The 14,782-nt window shown below is 28.0% G+C and overlaps 2 protein-coding genes across 2 annotated transcripts in view; both read right to left on the reverse strand.

Annotated features, from left to right (window-relative positions):
• fid (fire dancer) overlaps positions 1 to 7,162 on the reverse strand; it is a 95,327-nt gene extending 88,165 nt beyond the window's left edge. The window contains exon 1 of the mRNA XM_067281685.1: positions 6,929 to 7,162. The gene's annotated coding sequence lies outside the window, so the exon portion shown is untranslated. The remainder of the gene's footprint in view (positions 1 to 6,928) is intronic.
• ZnT49B (Zinc transporter 49B) overlaps positions 1 to 14,782 on the reverse strand; it is a 197,083-nt gene that overhangs the window by 138,275 nt on the left and 44,026 nt on the right. The window lies entirely within an intron of this gene.

Genomic DNA, 14,782 nt, shown 5'->3' on the forward strand with positions numbered 1-14,782 from the left:
TGCATTTCTGGTGTTTTAATACTTGTATTACGTTAGCATCAAAACATATTAAAACATTGGTTTAGTACGAATATTTTAGTACTTTTCGGTACATAAATCAAGGAAAAATGGAGTGATAATAAATCTACTTGAATATATACGAAAAGTTTACTTGTAAATATAAAAATTTTAAGTACTTAACATTTGAAAAACATGTAAAATGTTATGTAAATTGTGTTTAAGGCACTTTTCGTTTTTTTAAATGTATTTTTAAACGTGGCGCATGATTATTGTACTAAATTATTAATACATTTGGCATTAATAATTAATTACTGCGTATACTATTATTCTAATTGCTGCCTGCTTTCAGATTTGTTATAAATAATACTTAATTTGTCTTCTTAAGTAGTTTTGATACCTTAAAATTTCCAAAAAAACATTAGTAAAATCGAGTTTATATATAAAAATATTCCTAATTTTTCTTGAAATTTCAGTATTATAAGTTGAATTTATTTATTTTCCAATGATAAATTATATTTAGGATCCTTATTGACGAAGTTTTATAGGGTTGAGATAATGGAGAAGCGAGCAAAACTTACTTTTAGTGATGCAGAAAATAATGATTTATATTTTAATCCTTACATAAAAAAATCTAGAGACTATTTCTAGCTAAAACAAAACGAATGTAAATCGATATGTACACGTAATGATCCACTACTCTATCACTATATTCAGTACACTGAGTGTACTCAAGGTTGATTTACTTTATGAATATAATTTTTCAAATATTATCGGACGATAACGATGTAGGAATATCATTTACATAAGATATTCTATTTTAAATTAAACTAATTTAAAAATACTTTGCGTACAAGAGAAAATTCTCTATTTAAATGTAAAGTCTGATTATAAGAAGTGAGTATAAATGGAGGATTTTAATTGCATTTTTAATTATCTTATATACAATTAATAATGCAATTATTCACTCCTGCATTCTGTCCTCTGTCAAATTAATATAAAGTAAACAAATAGTAAAGTTAATGACGAAAATATGTTAGAAAACATGAGGGAACGATAAAAATTTCTACTTAAACTATCAATTTTATTGTCTTGGATGCATAACAGAGGAAAAGTAAGGCTACCAGCAAAGATATGACCCCCAAAATTTATAATTTTTGGACTCGATTGACCTTGAAACGTCCAGAAGTGCGAAAAAGTTGGGGGGCTTTATCTGTCTGTGTGGGGGGTCACCTAATTTGAAGCTTAATAACTCCCGTGTTTCTTGTCAAAAATTTCTGAAATTTTGTACAGATGTTTACGTATAAGAACGAAAATTTTCTAGAAATTTTCAGGAAAATCGGAGTATTGGTTCGGAAGATATGGCCCATCTTAATATCTCCCAAACCAATCTGAAGACTTAAAGGCAATGGTAGCAATTATTAGGAATGAAAACAAATAAAGAATGCAACAAAGTTGCCAGCTTTTTCCTAAACTAAAAAGATATTTAGACGATTTTCTTAATTTTTAATGAAAGAAAACATCTAAAAGGACGATGTACAGTTAAATAAATGTAATATTTGTCATAACTTCAACTGAAAGTTGGATGATAAAAAGAAATTTATTTATAAATGATACACGATTATTCACTTATAAAAATCTGTTCTCGTCTGATCGTTTTCGGTTCTTTAAGGGATGAAAGCTTTCATTCATAATTGATGCACCATAAAGAACTGTCGCCAATAAGTTTAAAGTAAGCAATTGGTTGCATTAATGCCGGATAAAAGTGCTGGAAACTTAACATAATTACAATTTTCCTCGGTTAAAATGTAAAATTTTTAAATGTAATTTAGCAACTAAATCTAAATTAAGTTATAGAAGAGGATAAAGATAACATTTAGTGATTTTTTATGCATAAAATCTCATAAATTAACTTAAAAATCATGCAATTTTGTGATCAAAATACGAGAGAATAGCGTTATTTACCCTCAGATGACGAAATAAAATTACTTTAAACTTAATTTTCTTTAAAAAAATGTATCTTAATTAAAATTTATGTAAAAATAACAGAATAAATTTTCTTAATTTCATCAAACTTAATGAAAATTATAAGTTAATGAAATTTGTGTAAAAGTATTCAGTACGTAATTAAATTTTATTGATTGCCCAAATATCTACAATTTTCTTTTTCTTTTCTTTAGTTACAAATTTCTACAGTCGAAAGAAAAATAACTAATATATGTAAGACCTACGCAAGGTGATTCAAAAATCAGTTAATCTCTGTAAGGAATAAATTTGTATACTATATCATTCGGGAAACTTTATAAAAATTGCTCAAGACACAAATTATAGAGCTTTAAAAATCAATTTTTAGGCCACTCTGTGTGTGTTCACTGCGCTTAAATATGATTAAAACGCTATTAATTGACTTTTAGGTCGCTCTGTGTGCGTATTTACAGTACTTGAACATGATTAAAACGCTGTTTTTAGGCCACTCTGTGTATGTTCGCTGTGCTTGATTATGGTTCAAACTCTGATTCATTGAGTGTGAGTTTATTGCGCTTAAATATTTATGTTTTTGGTCACCGTATACGTTTATTGCGCTTGAATAAGATTAAAAATTCGATAATTTTTAAAGAATAATTAATATTTTATTTCAATTCAATCCAATTCTGATCAATTAAACATGTATTTACTAGGTTTATTGTACTAAAATAAACACTTAAGTCGAGTTCATCTACTAAAAATATTTATTTATAATTCATTTATTATTATTTTTTAATAAATTTTATATTTAGAAGACGAAGAAGAAGACGACTTTAATAACAAAAAGTATGTTTTTAGATTTTTTTTTAAATATAAGTTTCTAAAATAAATGTTTAAAAGAAAGTTTTGAGATGAAAATATTCAATTAATTCTACTTTAAAAATTTTGTTAAAAAATTAATATAAACATGAACAAAATCACTTTAAAAATTTCTTTTTAAGGAGATGAATTTTCAGCCCGTTAAATTTTTTGGCACCATTTAAAAACTTTATTTAAAATTCATGAAATTTTTAACATTTTTCTGCTCAGAACGTTGTTTTTTGCTTTGATCTTTATAATTAAAAAATTCTACTTAAAAATGCTGGAAAAAGTTAGAATTTTGACAAAAATTCGAGATAAAAGCGATCTTTACATTCAAAATTCAACAATTTTTAAACTATTTTATATAAAATATTGCAAAAAAATAGCATGGATAATATAACATTTCTAGTAATTAAGAGACAGGACAGACATCCAGACAGTCGTATTGATAGCATTAAACAACTCTTTCTAAAAAGCATTGCATATTTATAAGATTTATTCGCCATTTTAAGCGCAAATTAAAGCATTTCTTTGTTCGAAAATGCCAGGAGAAAGTTTAAGAAAATTTATTTTATATCTAATGGAAAATAAATAGGAGTAAACTTATGTATACGAATTGTTAACCATATAAATATAATTAAGTCATCATAAATATTAAAATTTACATTTTAAGTGGAGAGATGATGAAACCTTTAATGAGAGAAAAATATGACCTAAGCTAATAATAAACTAACCTGAAACTCCTTGAAGAGTAGAAGATTCAAGCCCTCGTGTTCATTAAATTCTACTTCAAAGTGTAACTCAGAAACCGAATATCTGGGTTAAACAATTGTCTGTTGATATTTTATTTGTTCCTAAAGGTCAAAGGCGAACAATGTTTGCATTGGTGTGTATTTATATCAACTGGTAGGTTGTCAATATATCAATATTGTTATATTAAATATGCCGAAGAGCGATGCTGCTATGATAAAAGTACGTAATTTTAATAGTTTGACCTTTAAAATTTACTTTAACGATAGTTGTTTAGCAGAATTTACAGCTAAAGCAGTCGAAGTATTAACTACTTCATGATAATCGAACGATTAATTTAATATCTAAGATAAATATTTGTGTAATTTAATTTGATTAATATTTCACTTATTTATAGTATTTTATTAAGCACGGATCCACCAGAAAATACGACTATTAATATGAAAAAAAGACTGGTATTTTACAATCGTAAAGTGCATTCAAACGATCAACCATAAAGTTTGACATTGCCCCTGACAATGAACTTTCTCTGCATATCTTTAAACTATTGCAGCAAAGCTCTGCTCTTAAATTTGATTTTTTAATCGTATCATTTAAGTATTTTGTACGAAATTTGCACAAAAAAAGGTATTAAATCGCGTGTATATTAATTTAATCTAAATATTTTTAATATAAAATTACATTTGACAGCAAAATTCTAATTACTCTACATGCATTAAAAGAGCATTAGATAATTTCGGATGCTGGAAAAATATTAAGGAAAATTATAGAGAATAACACGATTTTTTGGTTATTAAACCCTTTAAATATTTGTTTAGTTTCATATATCAGTCTCATACAGCAGCAGCGAGAATATTTTTATTATTTTAATTAAGAAAATTAATTCTTTTTTCTCCTTTAGAGGAATAAATAAATATTTTTCCACGCTAAATTCCTCGAAAGTGTATTAACTATTTAAAAAGGATAAACTTATAATTAACTTCTTCAAAATAATCTTAATTATAAGTTGGCCATTTCTAATAATTAATAGTTACCCAGCCATGGAAAATTAACTAAAAATAAATATATATATATATATAATTTCGATAATGTATTGGACAGAAAATTAAAATATTTACCTGCAAAACTTAATTACAAAACTTGAAAATTAAAACATTTATTTTAATATATTGTTATTATTTTAATTATGAAATTAAATTTTCCTATACGTGGAGGTAAATCTTTCAGTTTAAATTTAATTTATATATATATATATATATATTTAGGTAAGCAATTTTATTACTAAATAAAAATATTTTCCAGAGAAATGAGGAAGAATTTTCCGAATTTATGCAGAAAAATATAATGAAATTCTTAATTATTCGTGAAATGAGATAAAATTATTTTAGCACATAAATCATAATTTTATTTTTATAAATGTATAAATTATGGTATATCCGTCAAAATTAAATAAAACTCAAGTTTAATTATCTAAATATTTAATTTTAACGTTAAAAAATTATTTATTTATTATTTTTTAAATAAATTTTAATGCGTATCATTCAAATAAATAATAAATTGAGTCAATTTTCTCTGAGATGATTAGCTTTAATGATGGAGAAATTAAATAAGTTACATGAAAAAAAAATACATTTTGGTTTTATTTTGTTTACAAATTTTTATTATTAATTATTTTGTTTATCTGTAGATAAATTAAATCTTTTTTGATTAATTTTACCTGGATTTAACCAATAGAAAAACTTTCATCTTTTAAATAAAATTACAAAAAAATATTTGATAAAATCATAGAAATTTCTTATTTTTCTAAATCCTTTGTATTAAGTAATTAAAATAGTTTAAATTGACTTTAAAATATTTTAAATAACGTTTAATTTTCATTGAATTAACGCTAAATATATATATATATTTCCTGCAATGCCTTGTTGTTATACAGTGAAAGTTCATTACCAGGGGCAAGACAGCATTACCCAGCTTCTTGTTCAACATGTTATGAATATAAAACAAATATTTACGTATTAATTAATAACTTTAATTAACCTAAATAAATATTTTATTATTTTGAAATAAAATTAAGTAAAGTTACTTTTATAGTTGACTTGTAATATTAAATGAAAGGCCTTCCTTTACTACTTGCTAAATATTTTACACAAGGCGACAATTCACAATTTTCCAGTAATCTTTTCTACTTTTGGTATCTTTTCTATCCTTTAATCCTTAAATATAATCCATTAAAAGTTATTAATTTTCTCCTGTCACGTGCCAAAACAATTTTTCATATTACGATCGATCATTAAACAGGAAGGAGTAGTAGTGAACTTGCGGAGTTCGACTAACCTATAAACTCCTCATTCACATTCAAGCAGGAAAATAAAATGCATTTATAAATTTTAAACTGTTAATCCTATCAAACTCCTAACATATTTTAGTTAGTGAAAACAGCTGAGCCGAAGAAAAGAATCGATTTGTTAGTCGATACTTACTCGCTCCGTTACTGCACTGCAATATCTTTTCTAACAAACTCAAATAAATCGATATTGATCATCAATGATTATTTGTTATTATTATTATTTATTAATTAATTAATCGAAAATTGAAAAAATTTTCCTTTTCAATAATATTTTCCTTCATTTTCCAACGAAACAACGAGTAAATATCCTCATTAATAAACGTTAATCACCGCATTCCATCTGGTTAACGGGATTATCCGCCTGAACTCTCCTATATTAAGGAAATTATATATAATTTACCTCTCGGCTTTCAATTATAACGCCTATACCGTTTATAATTAATACATTTTACATGTTATACTTTAAAAATTATAATTGTTAGATTAATTTAAACACTCTCAAAGAGAGTATCTTCTTCTTCTATAAGTGAATGATGCTTACTATCCTATAACTTTGGAGTTGTAGTAAGAATTTTTCCAGTCTTATAACAGACTAGAGTAGTGCTTTACAGTATTAAAAACCGGATATATATATCATATTTAATATTATAAAATTAATATTTCGACAGAATTTACCTTACTTATAGAAGAATCTTTAAAACTCGCGACTTAATCAACGTATTTATTGATATTATACATGTTAACTAACGACCGAACGATAATTGATTTAAATCCTTGCCTTTATAGAAATTTAAAATTACACTTAAAATTTTAAGAGCGTAATTTCCAGTATTATCAAATTAGATAACGTCTACATTACTTATTTACTACATTACGATTAGATAACGAGACGATAATCCCATATTGTTATCCCGTACATTAAATATAATACGCGTTATATATCAAAAGATGCCGATTTCTCCTTAAGCGAAACGTTAAATTGAGGAAATTTGGCTATAAAGTACTTACCGAGTTAAGTCTCCGTCGGTTATGCCAAATAAAACGAGAGCTAACCTCGATTCTACGTGTCAAACGGTTGAAGAAACGACACGAGTTACATCCGTGAGACGTGGGCACAGATACAACACACCTCTGACGATTTCTAGTAGCAATGGGTTTGTATATCCGCTTAACAATCATTAAGCATTATTCGAAACATCCAGATCGGTTATGGATCCGAGATATTCACGTCGCCACCTTCCGTTTGGGGCGCTAACGTCGACAAAATGGCTGTCCTGCGGATTTCTCGGCGCATTTTCACAAATTACTCCGTCTTAATGTCTCTAAATCTACCGAAAACTTCTCCGTTTAGTAATTATAACTCCGTTCGTTAATAATTTACATGCCGAAATTATCGTTTATACCTTTAAATTCTCGTATATTTCGATAATATTAGCAATATCCTAGGAGTGTCGATACGTGTGTATATTTTTTCTCCCTTAAAAAATTTTATATTTCTTTGCTATTATTGTAGGTTCTTGCATCTTACCAACGGATACTTTGTGTTATTTCTGTTTCGTGCGGATAGACACACAAACGGGCTCGAAATCCACACAAATAAGTGGAAAATCCGGAGAGATATCGAGGCGAAACGTATGCTGTTACTGAAGCATGCGTGCAGTTTCCTCATCGACCGGTTTGTCGATTCTGTCACTAGTAACAAAACTAAGCTCCGTATCCTACGTGGTATGTAGATTAGCCTGACGTTTCGTTCTAACATTTTATTTTTATTATATTATTATTATTATTATTTATTTATTTATTTTTTTAAAGGAGAGGGAAGAAAAATTAGCTGTTTCTACTCTTCTACGCCATAAACCACGCTTTAGATACGTAGAACATAGTTTCTAGCTGCAGTGTTACGAAGAGAAGCAAGCTTTCATATAATATTGGATGCATAAATTTATTAATATCCGTTATTTTGTAGCAGATAATTACTAATTTATATTTGTAACACGCAGATATTTCGTGACTGGCTTTTATTATTATTATTATAATTCCGACTTTTTATTTGAATAAAAAAAAATAATAATAAATTCATTTTCTTTTATTTAATCTTACTTTTTTAAGATTTACTTTTAGTTTATATTATTTGTGGTCGAGATTTATATGGTTTCATTCACTTAAATGGATTAAAAGTCCTGAGAGATTTTGTAAAATGGATTTTTTCCCCCCTAAATGAATTTGTACTTAGTTCTTGCTTATTTTTCTTTCAATTTTTCAATAAAGATAAAGAATTTTATAGCAATTTTTGTAGTGTATATTACAGAATAATTTAATATATAATGTCGGGCGTAAGCAACTTAGATATTTGTTTAGGGCATCTCGCTTTTAGAGGCCTCAGACACGCACTGTTACATGCTTGTTGACGTTAAATCGTGGACTAATAATCGAAAATCCTCACTAATTAGTATCTTACATCTTATTTTAATATCTAACACGTGTGATACCGCTTTAAACTATATAAATTTATATAGAAGAGGCCTCATAAGCCTATGCTTACCTCAGATATAATATTGTCATAAACAAATCGATGTTCTGTTTTAAATTTATAAAACAAGATATTTATTTTATACTAATCTAATGTACAGTAATTGCAATTAATTTTATAGAGGTATTTAGCTAAATTCATGTTGTAATTGTCACTTGACATGATAACTGTACAACGATGGCCACTTTGTCAAATTGTCCTTTGTGCTGAATCGAATTCGGAGACATCTCATTTACAATTTCTGATCCTTTCGAGTGTTTAGCTTGTTAATATACAGGTAAACGTTAGAAGTAATTTTAATTTGTTAAGGTATTGCTCCAATCTGCAAGCTGCTTTTCATTAGCTGAACACACGAATGATTCATGTGCACATAAAATGCAGTGTAAAATTTACAGTAATGGATTCGAATTAATAAATAAAATTAAACTTAGGTTATCGTTTTTAACGTATTTTCAGTAAGAATAATGGTAATATAACTGAATAGAAAGCTTAAATGTAAGTTAATTGAAGGAATTACATTTAAACTTCTGTACATCGGTAAATATTACAAGAGATAACACTAAAATTACTCGTAATTAGACAATAAACAGATTTCGAAGTCTTCACAATTCGTCGAGGAAGTAGCGAAGAGGAACCTTTATTAAGGTTCTTCTTCTTCTTATTATTATTATTATTATTATAACGCATAAAAGGCTCTTACTGCAAGCAAGTAAGAGCCTTAAAATGACTCTTCCTTGCTTATAGTAATAACCTTTCAGGATCAGGAAGAGCCTTGCCAGGAACAAGCAAAAAAGAGCCTTTCTTAAGGCTCTTCCTTGCTTGTTCTTGGACGAATTGTGAAGATTCGCAGGTCAACTGTGCTATCTTAATCTTGTGTTCTTGCATTGTGAAAGGGACGTGTGTGGGCCTCCAAAATTTGTGTTTGTCTTCTAATTACGTCAGTATTTATTGACTTTACTTCTGTGCTTTTATATTTTCTTTATTTCTGTCCTGTGTTTTTAAACCAAAGTTACGCCACTTAATTTATTTAAGTACCAAATTTAAGTACCATTATTTAAGATGAGGTGAAGGAAGCCATATAGATCCGAAGTACCAAATTTTCACATAAAATTTTATTATTTTTTAATTAAACTGACGTTTCTTATATCATATTATCTTACATAAATGTTTAAAATCCAAATCAAACACAAATCTATTTGATGAACGAGAGTGGGCGTATGAATTTAAATATAAAAGTGAATTAAAATCTAAAGTTTCTCGAGCTATTTTCAGGCTGTCAGAAAGTCTGTTCAAACAAACTTCCTTCGTACCTCGTTATCCATGCAAAATCGACGATTTTATCTCTTTCAGTGATAAATTTCATAAAGATAAATAGCGAAAAAATTCAAATATAGAGTGATAAATATGGCTTCGGATACATTATTTATAAAGTTAAGTTTATCTTCGAATAAAAACGAATCTCTATAAATTAAAATTTTAACATAAAAATAGGTTCTAAACCAACTTTTGATGTATTACAGTGGGTTGAGTGATTGTTACTTACATTCTATGTATCGAAATTAACGTGAAGTTTAACATATGCAACCCTTAATTGCAGTTGTGTCAATTGTGTTATATTTGACCCTCCAGAATTTCTTAAATCTCCACTTTTTCTAGACCCTCTTAACCCATAAAAGTATTTAAAAAATAATTCTCATTTCTACCCTTAAAATTAAGCCATTTTTCCATTTTTATAATACCGTAATTACTAATATAAAAGTTACTTTTTAATAACATCTGATAACAGATGGCTTCACATACAATTTTAAATGTTGCCGGGAAAGTTACGCAACTTGTTGCCGGATTTCGTTTAAAATGTTACTAAAATTTTGACAATATTTTAATTAAAAATTCAAATATGCTTAGTTTAAATCAAATGTATTAATTTATTTAGTAAAGTTTGTATATTTCAAATTTATAATATTTTCTGTGCAGATTTTAAGTATATTTATTAAATATGAGTTTAGATAGCCTTATTCATTTTACGCTTATGTTTATCTTCCAAATTTAATTAAGTAAATTAGTTATCGTCAATATATTTACGAAATTTCATTGTAAAATACGTCAATCATATCTTTATAAGCATAATAAGTTTAGTTACTTAAAAGCCACTTAACTTTAACCTAGCAAAGTACAGAGTGGTGATTTTTTTCTAATAACCAGCAGCTTATAAAATGAATAATGCTGTTAGGAAGCTTCCTCTGCAACAGCTACTTTCGTAAATAATGCTTATTTTTTTAAATAAACAAACAATTATTTATTGTGACATCGTCACAATGCCGGGCTGTAATTTTTAATCATCTTTTAATTAAAAAAAAGGTGAATTCCGGTCAAGAACGAAAGTTTATATACAGTTAATCGAGGTCTCCTACTCCTAAGCTTCCCATATCTATTCTCGATCTTCGTCTAACTCCCTTCTCGAGATTAATGAAAGACAGACAGACACACGACAGTGGGAATATTTGAGAATTTCAGCCCAACAAAAACTTTAAATTTGTGATTCTTTAACAATTTTTAAAGGTCAAATTATTATTTCAAATCATAGCTTCGTTTTAACCCTTGTTGGGCTAAAATCGAGAGCATATATTTTAAATTAAATAAAGTAAAAAATGCAGCCAGGCATCGTCACAATAAATAATCGCACTTTTTTTCCAATAAATTCAAATTTATTAATTAAAATTTTTAGTTTAATTCGCATTAACTTACTTCATAAAAGTCTACAACTCAAAATATCATGCAGACGTGTAACATTTTAATATTTAATACTCTATGGTCAAATATTTAATATTTTACGACGTAGAAAATGTTAAGATTTAATGCACAATATGAAAAGAAACGAGGGAAAAGAAAAAAAAAGGATAAAGAAAGATTTTTTCCTGAACAGAAAGAGCAGCTTTACCTCTCATTACACTTCAGGAGGATGAGAAAGGAAGGAAAGCGATAAAAGAATGGAATTCTGTACGTGCTCCGATGGTTATCCTCATTTATGTAGGTTTCGTGCAAAAAGATATATTGAAAAAGAAAGAAAAACTCTTAAATATACCCGGAAGCTATTGGTCGAAACAGTGTAAAATTTAAAAGAGAATGTTTCCGAGAAAATAAGAGGATTATTTGAGAACTGCTAGCTGCCTACTGTTGAAGATAGAAACTGGAAAAAGCTAAAGTTAGATGGTAAGGATGGGGAGAAAGAACAAACAAAATGCAAGATAAGTCTTTATGCGTTAAGTATCCCAATCAAGTGAAAAAGTTAAAGCAAAATTCTTCAATTTATAATCACATTTTTAATTTATAATATATGCTCACCACCTCAAATTAGTACCGTAATGTCTTGCCCCTGTACATCATACTTTTCCTGATAACAACAGAGTCATGCCGGTCATCTATGTAACTCTGTTCCGGGAAAAATTTTTGAATTGAAATGACGTGATTTCCGGTCTAGACCGGAAGTTCGTATATAGATAATGGTTAAGCTTTTCATTGTTGTTTCGACTTTTATTCATCTGACACCGTTTCCGAGATTAAGGAAGGATAAGCAGACAGACGGACGATAGTGAGAATTTATAGGTCTATAATTTTTTAAATTGCAACCAAATAATTAAAACTTTATACACATTTTAAGCTAAGTTAATGTAATAAAAATTAAAGCACATTTTAACCCATTTTTCTATTCGGTTTAATTAATTATTTATAGAAAAAAGTTCTTATTTTTCAGTTAAACCACACTAAAAATTTTAAAATATAATGCAAATATTACTTCCTCTACCTTTTATAATGATTAATTTATAAGTATTAATAATATATTCTTTAAGTAAATTTCTCAAAAATTCAATATCAGAAACATTGAAATAATTTTCTAATTTATTCAAAAATTGAAACAAATTATTTAAATTTAATGATAGTAGAATTTTTCTACATTGATATATATTTAATAATTTAAAAAAAGAGAGAGAAAAATTGTGGAGAGCAAGAAGAAATTTATTTGATTGAACTTAAATGATTCCAAGATGATTTTTCATTAACGTAATGATGTAGAAAAATTGATTAAGAGAAACATTTATAATTCAACCCCACAAAAAATAATAATTCTAAATTATATATCATATATTTAATGTATTAAATATAAATTATTTTTCTTATTTTTATTAAATAATTTTTTTCTTATGCTTTTACCCTACTTATCTCATTTTTTCAGTGGCATAAAATATCCTTTCACTTTAGTCTTTAAAAATTATTTTTTAGAGAAAATAATTTACAAAATCTTCTTTAATATAATAAATAAATGATAAAACATGGTTATTAAGAGAATGAGAAAAGCATTTCAAATATTAAAAGATAATGTAAGTGTGCTCCACTTGATCCTTCTTGTAAGTCAGTAATGGAGCCCGCAGCCATTTTCGTTTTATTAATATCTAAAGGCATTTTTATGGCATTTTCGAGGAAAATTTACTATAAGAATACAAAATTTCGGCTTCCATCAATAGCTTACAAGAAGAAAAAGTTGGCAACATTCTTTCTGGATTTTCTTAGAATTCTTTATTTGTTTTTATCCCTAATGATTGCTACCATTACCTTTAAGCCATCAGATTGATTCGGGAGATATTAAAGGGGTCATAACTCCTGAACCAATGGTCCGTTTTTCTTGAAAATTTCTAGAAAGATTTCTATCTAATACCCAAACCTCCTTGAAATATTTCAGAAATTTTCAACAAAAGGCACAGGAGTTATTGTATCTTTCCTTAATCTCTAGAATGGAATTAGATATATGATCGGGCACGACTCCATTGCTAATAGAAAAGTATGATGTACAGAGGCAAGTCACTACTAATTTAAGGCGAAGAGCATATATTTTAAATTTAAAAAGTATGGTTGAAAATTGCAGCCCGGCATTGTGACAATACCACAATAAATAATTGCTCGCTGTATGTATGATTTGGTAGTGTAAAATCAATTCTTTATAACAATACTTATTCAAAAAAATTAAATAGGATTATTTAACACAAATTAACTTAAAAATTATGCAATTTAAAACTTGAGAAATTAGTTAAATTTCGTCACATTTAATTACAGTTAACGCGAGGGAATTAAAGATCGAGAATTGTAAATATCAGTCTTTTAATTATTTGATTAAATGTGTACTATCAAACTGTAAACTAATTGTAAATGTTTGGATATTTTTGTTCTTTATTTTGTTTGGAATATATTTACGGGTTTAAAATAATTGTAAACGTTTCAATTGAAAAATTTTGTTAACAATAATTGGTACTCCTCACCAGTGGCCGAGTGGATAAAACACTGATCTTCGGTACTTAGTCGTGGCAAAATTAAGCTTTTCTCCATTTTATAATAATTTAAAATATAAAAAGTTTTAAATAATAATATATTATAACAGATGGCGCCACATACGCAGTTTTAAATGTTGCCGGGAAAGTTAAGCAACTTCTTGCTGGATTTTTTCTGAATTACGCTTATATATTGAATAAATGTAGCCGGACGGCCGAGGTGGTTAAGGCGTTAGTCTACCGCTTTGGGAATCCGGGATCGAATCCGTAGATCACCCCAGGAATTTTTCTGGAAGGTAATGTATCTCGAATATATCGGATTCGATCCCTCACCACCCGGCCGCCCCGTTGTGGCCCTGGCCAAATTCGAGATGGGTGTGATTAATTTAGAAGTGCCCACAGGGAACGGAAATAAAAGAAAAAATTGGTTTAAACATTTCTTCCCTGAGGCTCTAAGAGAACCGAACCCATGCTGAATTTATAATCTCCGTCGTAGATTCGTTCAGAGCCACAATGGGACATCTCCCCCAGTTGGACCCCCACTCAGAAAATTTCTGAGATTTCGCATGGACTCGAGCGGCGATCGCCCGGTTAGTAGAATGATGCTTCTACATAACTAGACTTATCCGGTTGTCATGTTTCTTTCAACAGTTTTTACTTTTGTGTAAGAAAAAAAAAAATTAAATACAGTATGGTATTGTTTTACGAGGAGGTTTTGCCTGTCCGCAAGTACCATGGTACCGCGTTAAACGAGATTTCGTATAAATTCGTGCTTTGTCCTAAACACTCTCAGAAGACTGCCTTGACACTTATAAAATCATCGAAAACAGAAAGAAAAACGTTAAAACATGTTTAAAGTGCCTTATTTATGATTTTACTATTGAATTAATACATTAATTGCAGAGTTATCACTATGCATCTATGGGTTAACCTAATCATTCGCTACCCGTACAAATTTGAATTTGCTTATATCAATCCCATTTGAAACCCTAATATTACCGGTAGGCTTCGGAA

Source organism: Centruroides vittatus, unplaced genomic scaffold, assembly GCF_030686945.1.
Source record: "Centruroides vittatus isolate TY-2023 unplaced genomic scaffold, ASM3068694v2 contig_926, whole genome shotgun sequence".
Taxonomy (NCBI): Eukaryota; Metazoa; Arthropoda; class Arachnida; order Scorpiones; family Buthidae; genus Centruroides; species Centruroides vittatus.